We start from the raw sequence: 6831 nt of genomic DNA on the forward strand, positions 1-6831 counted from the left end.
AAAACACATTTTAAAAAAGAAGGAAAATGAGGTTCCAGTCTCTTCCAGTTCTTTGCATTTTCAGTGTGGTGGTTGTTCCAACAGTGGGACTCCAGCATTTCTCTGTCTAAAAGAGCAGAAAAGAACAGAAAGAATGTTTTATCTCTCTTACAGACTGTGGTGGGCTGAACCCTTTATGTTAACCATGTGCTAAAGTCCTAACCCTGAAACCTTCAAATGTGACCATAATTGAAGACAAGGCCTTGACTAGCCTAGTAAGCAGGTCAGATGAACCTCAGTGCAAAACAGCTGGGGTTACTGCATGAAGAGCAAATGTGGACACAGCCACCAGCTGAGAGAGGCCTGGTGAAGACACAGCAAAAATGCAGCTGTCTACAAGCCAAGGAGAGAATCCTCAGAAGAAAACAATCCTGCCAATCTTGGTCTCAGACTCGTAGCCTGTGGAATTAGGAGCAAAAAGCTTGAGCAGATGAAGCTACTCCACCGTGGCCACGCTAATAAACTGTTATAATCCTCAAAGAAAAAAAGCCAGTCTTCCCCCACACATGCTGTCAAGACGACTCTTAGAAAGTGGCTTAGCTTTTCTGTGTCCCTACTCTTTCATCTGCAAAATAGGATAATAATAATTAATACTCAGCCCGAAGTGTTCTTATGAGAATTAATCGAGATAATGACTATAAAGAACTACCCACTTAGCACACACTCAAGGACCGTGTGCTACAATTATAGCTCAGAATAAAAAAGGAACCTTCACCTTTCTGTGACTCCTCAAGGCACCTACATTTAGCAAAGCCTCAATAAATAACTGGCTAAACATTTCTAGGATTAACAGTTTTAACAAAGGAGAGATGAAGACAAAATAGTCGTGTGAGAAAACAGTAAGCTCAGCTGGGTCCCTGCAAAACAGATGTTGGGACTCACTGGCCATCTAGCTCTTAAAATGAGTGAAAACAAAATCCAGCCACTACACTTGTAACAGAGGTCATCTATTTAAAACAAACTGAAATAGGGCACTACTGGCAGTTGAGTGCTATTATTTACCTGCTGATAAGTCTTCAAAATATCACACAAAATGAAGCACACTTGCACTCAAAAACCATGTATACACACACACACCATATATATATTAAGAACACCCTGAGGTGACAGAGAGCCACATCTCTGATACTTCAGCTTCTGGTCTCAATGCACACACTTATTAAGTCACCTGTGCACCAAGAATTAGAATGAGCTCCTCCTTCAGACACGCACTCTTAACAGCGGCCCCAGCAGACATCCTGGAACCAAAAGCAGCCCTTCTTGTGGGCTGGGATGTAATTTTCTCACGGCCTCACAGTACAGTTTGTACCCACAGAATCTCTCCACAGATTAGAGACAAGCAGCATGCAAGTGATCGTTAAAATGCTCAGCAAGGCCAAAAGGGTGGAAAAATAACTCAGCTCCAAGCAGAATGCCCTCCTTTAGTAAGGAAGAGCACAGGGTTGTGCCTTACAAATTATTGCCTCAAAGATACCAAACTATGTGAACCAGATATGCAGGGACAAATGAGTGCCGACTCCAGATACCCACACTGAAATGACTGCTGTGAGAACCTCACAGCTCTTTGCAAACACCTTCTCATTAATCCCCTCCAACCCCATGACAGGAAGTTGGGTGATGGCATCATTAGGTCACTGTACTTAGTGAGAAGGAAGAACACAAAGAAATCCAGCTATGTACTGAAAGGGTGGCAAGAATGTAATGCCTCTACTCAGACCAGAAACATCTACCACAGCAGGTTTGAAATTTAGAAGGAACAGTAAAAAGGAGTGGGTAGATAGTAGCCTAGAAGTACATTTCCTCTACTTTGCTGTTTTTCATGACTATATTTGTTAAGATCTTTGGAACTGAAAGAAAGTGGCACCCTTAGGGATGAGAGCTGACTGCAAGAACTCAGGAATGAGGGAGGCAGCCTGGGGAACTGCTTTGTCAGCTGCTGCAGCACTGGGAGTCCCAGGCCTTCTAGTATACCAGAGATGGGGACTCAGTACCATGCACAACCATCCCCTGGCTCAAGGGGCCTTTTAAAGAACTCATCTCGCATCTACTAACACCGGGCTTTCTACGACAGAACAGCTCAATAATAGTGAACTCCCTGGTCAGCGACTGTACTGCTCCGAGACAAGCCATCGAAATCTGCGGCCATCTGCACATACACATCAGCAGCTGTTAAGGAAAGATGGAGTGAGAATCATCTGCGACAGTGCTCTAACTAACCTCTCCCCCCTCCACGCCCCCAGCTCTGGCCAGCCAGGTCCCTGCCCCAACCCTGTGTCATCAAAACATCTTCAGGATGTTTTAAAAGTGTGTGTGTGTGCTTGCACACGTGTGCACATGTATAATACATATCATATGCTGCTGTTATTTTATATATTATATTTATATACTACTGTTATTATATATATTATAATATATATAATATATTGCTGTTTTATGTAGGAAGGAGACATAGGTGGTTTTCATAATATCATTTGACCTTTATGGTCCTGGGTGAATGGGAGACATTTGGTAACTTACAAGAACTGTTTAAAGCCATGAATTCTTTAAAAAAACCCAAGAAGTCTAAAAATTTCAGGCAGTGTTGCCAGAAATATGAAGAGGGGATCAGATGACTTCATGTCAACCCAGCTTTCCCTCACTTGTCTGTCTAAACTAGGAATCCCAGAATAAGCACTGGAAAATTAGGCTTTGTCCTAATAAGTAGAAATCTTAAGTTAAAAAAATTTTATTTCAGGGATGCTTAAATACTTTTAATTAGATAGATATGCCTAGTGTGCACACAGATGTCAAGGACTAGGATTCAAACCAACTGTCAGAAGTTGTTGATTCCCTAGTGATGCATAATGAGAGATAAAAAGGCAAAATGAAGTATGGACTGGAAGCAAGAACTGGCTCACATACTACCCCTGTGACATCCTACCAATTTTACACATATCATCAACACACCTAAGAGGAAGAGAAGACCCCACCCAGGAGACAGTTCAAGGTCGACTCCACTGGAGAAGCAACTTTGTTTTCCCCAATGTCCTTTTCCTTGACAGTCAGTCTCTGGGGCCAACACAAAATATTTCAGAGTCCTAGGCTTGACACTCTTGATGTCTCTAAGTGTGTCTCCCATTATTTTTCGCATAGATTGACCAACTTCCAGATGTATCATAAGCTAATAAAAGAGCATTGAGCTTGACAATGAGGAGAGAGAAGCCATTCAAAACAGTAAAAACTGCCATGGAGAACAGTAAAAAGGAGCTGAAGCAAAAGGAAATCAGGACATCTGCATGCACCGTTCAGACTACAAAGGAGCTCCCAAATTCACACCTAAAAAGCCTGCACAGCTTACCGAGTCTCATCAGGACTGCCTGGATGCTCGTCCTCTGTGGCCTGGTAAGGCCACATCACCAGTGAACTAGGGGAAGGGGGTAGGAGAAAGAGGAAGGGAGGGCAGGACTGGGAGCAGTTGAGGAAGGGGGCTTCAATCAAGATGATAATGAATAAATTGTAAAATAAATCTTCTCAAATTAAAAAAAAAAAAGGTTTGTGTGAACCTGTGCTTTCTCAAATTAAAAAAAAAAAAAAAAAGCCTGAGCAGACCGGAACTTCCTACCTTTGGCTTCCCCTTCATCTTAGCTAAAGTTCTAATACATCTGAAGTACAGGTGGTCACAGGACACAGCATAACAGTCATGAGGCTTTTTGTAAGTGTTACTATTTCACATGGCCACCATGCACAGGTCTGGCCCAGACAGGGGCACCATCTGTCAGGGAGCTCTCCTTCCCTCCCACAAGCTCCCACTGCAATGCTCACATTTGATTTCACTGTTGAACCGGGCCCTGTATGCCATTTAATTAAAGCCCGAGGCACCAAATAATCTATTTTAAAACTAATTCTATAACTAATTTACTTTAAGTAGGTATTGAGGAACTCAGTCTTCACTCGCAGTAATTATGACTTTTTAGGATAATGAACTGTAACACAAATTGTATGGTATCCAGAGCTTATTACACGACCCTTGTAAGCTGGGGACTGGATTTATCTGCATCCTAAAATGCCATTGTTGGTCATTCTCTCCCAAGGAAAGAAACAAGCAAAATAATTGTGAGCTGCAGACAGATTTCCAAGCTTCTAGATCTGACCAAAGCTAAGAATTATTATAAGACTGTGAGCAATTATTATCATTTATCATGTTCATTTTATAATAAGGGAGATGGTGTAAGATGATTAATTAGATGGGTTTTGTTCACTTCTAGAGAACAGAAAAGAGAAAGAGTTTCAAACTATGCTATAACTTCTGAGCAAAAGCATCCTTGGAATGTTAACTTTGTCTAAGAATTAATGTAGCACTAAAAATACTAAAAACGCAAATGCTACTTCCATTCTGATGAACTTTTCTTACCAAAACCCATCACATTTCATACAGTCTGTGCAGACTATATAGATTGAATGGCTGAATAACAGCTTCAGCTGATTCTAGGTGTCCAGCATCTTCAGAAAGTATTTTATTGGAACCTGTAAAATTCAATGTGCAGTCTCTACTGAATACATTTTGTTTTGCCTCAAATAAAGCTGAAAAGTCCAATTATTATAATTCACCCCCCCCGTATTGTTCTGGTAATAGTAATCAGTGTAAAAGTGCTTGCCTAGCATGTGTGAGACTCTTAAGTTCAACTCATAGCTCCACAAAAAGAAAAGAATGAGCTACCTGTATTGTATGTACTAAGTAATAAATATCTTAGATTTGTTCAATTTAAAAATGACATCCGATGAGCTATGATTTTTAAAACTACCAGTGCTTTTAGGTATGATTTATATATTTTGTAGTAGCCATTATACCTTTTCCTACTCTCTACCATCAAGCTTTTCTCTGCTGCAATTTTAAAACCACCAGGAACAAGCAAAAATCTGTAAGAGTAACTCTTATTTCACCTGTAGTAATTGTTTAGCCTCCATCTGCTAAGCCAGGTCTGGTCCTGGAAGCTTCTAGTCTCCTACAGTCTAATCTAGGCCTAGGATGTTTTTAGCCTCTGAGAGTTACTGCTGAATAAGCTCATCCTTTCTGGTTCTTTCTGAACTCTAGCTGGCTGGTTCAACTCAGCTGTTCTGGCTCAAACTCCTCTCCAAGCTGAATGATTCAAATTGGCTTCTCAGCTTCTGACTGAATTGCTCTGCTTGACCTCAAGCATTTTCTGGCTCATTCTGTCTTCACCTACATCTAGCTTGTTCATTCTTCAACCTCTCTCTGTAAAACTCTCCCAGTAAAATGCTTCCTCTCTCCCTTTTCTCTCTGCCCTGCTCTTTCTTAATTGGCCCCTCTTTCCTCTTTGTTCTCATGAAAGTTGGACATATCCTGTCCTGTCAAATCTATCTCTGATTTGTCACTTTATCTGCCCCTCAATTAGACATCACTTTTAAACCTGAGTGCTTCCTTCTACAAACTAACTTTGCTTTCACTGTTTGGTATTAAAGATATGTACTAAGGGTGTGTTTGTATTCTAGCCAGAGCGATTAAAGGTGTGTGGCATGATTGTATTCTAGCCTAATCAGAAAGACCTACAAGGTCTTTGGATGTGATCAGAGCAGTCACGTCGCTGGATTAAAATTCCTCTACAAAAATCTCAATCAAAATCTGTAGAGAAGCACGATCTCAAGGCCCAGGCCTACCTGAGCTCTCCAGTAGCACCCTACCGAGAGTCAAGTAAACATCAGAAAAGAGTGGCAGATTGCTCACTCCGTAGCAACTGTCCTCAGCCTTCACACTAGGGGACAATGAGCTGAATGTCAAGAATACAGCCACTGTTCTAGTTCTCTTTCTGTCCCTGTGGTAAACAAGGAGAGCAAAAGCAACTTGGGGAGGAAAGGGTTTATTTCAATTCACAGCTTACAGTCCATCTGACCGTTCTAGTGCTGTGAAGAGACACCACAAATGAGCTAGGCAGTTACTATTAGAAAAGAAAGCATTTAATCGAGGCTAGCTTACAATTTCAGAGGTTAGTCATTATTATCACGGTGAGAAACATGGGTGCATGCAGGCAGATACGGTGCTGGAGATGTCACTGAGAGTTCTAGGCAGGGAGAGAGAGAGAGACTCTGGGATGGGCTTTTGAAACATCCCACCCCCAACGAGTCATATCCTCTAACAAGGTGGCATCTACTAATCCCTGCAGTCCTTTCAAACAGTTTCACTTCCTGGTGACTAAGCATTCAAATATAAACATACGAGCCTGTGGAGTCATTCTTACTCAAACCACCACACCATCATCAAGGGACGATCAAGGCAGAAACCTGAAGACAGAAACTAAAGCAGAGACCAAAAGCTGCTCACTGGCTTGCTTCTAGGATCCTGTTCAGCTACCTTTCATATACACGTCAGGGCCTCATGGCCAGTGGTGGCTTTGCCACAGTGGGCAGGCTCTCCTCTATCAACGGGAATTAAAAGAGTTCCCCACAAACATCCCACAGACCACTCTGATGGAGGCGGTTCCTAAGTGAAGTTCCCCTCTCCCTGGCAGATTTATTTTGGGTCAGGTTGGCAACTACTATATGCTGAGGACACTGGCTTTTGTAAAGGAAAACTTGAGAAGACTATTTCTACTTTTTCCTGGATATGCAAATGAAGATGACAGGTGGGAAGGGCTGAAGCTGATAGGAAATAGAACAGCCTCTCCCAACTAGTTGAAAAAAATAATGAGCTCCATAAAATATTCCAAATTACAGAAAAGGATTTGATCTAAGCAAGAGAGAGAGCAAGGCCACTATTGGGGATGGGGAAGGGTGTTTACACGCCGAAGGAGAACGAAA

Source organism: Meriones unguiculatus, chromosome 20 (assembly GCF_030254825.1).
Source record: "Meriones unguiculatus strain TT.TT164.6M chromosome 20, Bangor_MerUng_6.1, whole genome shotgun sequence".
Lineage (NCBI taxonomy): Eukaryota > Metazoa > Chordata > Mammalia > Rodentia > Muridae > Meriones > Meriones unguiculatus.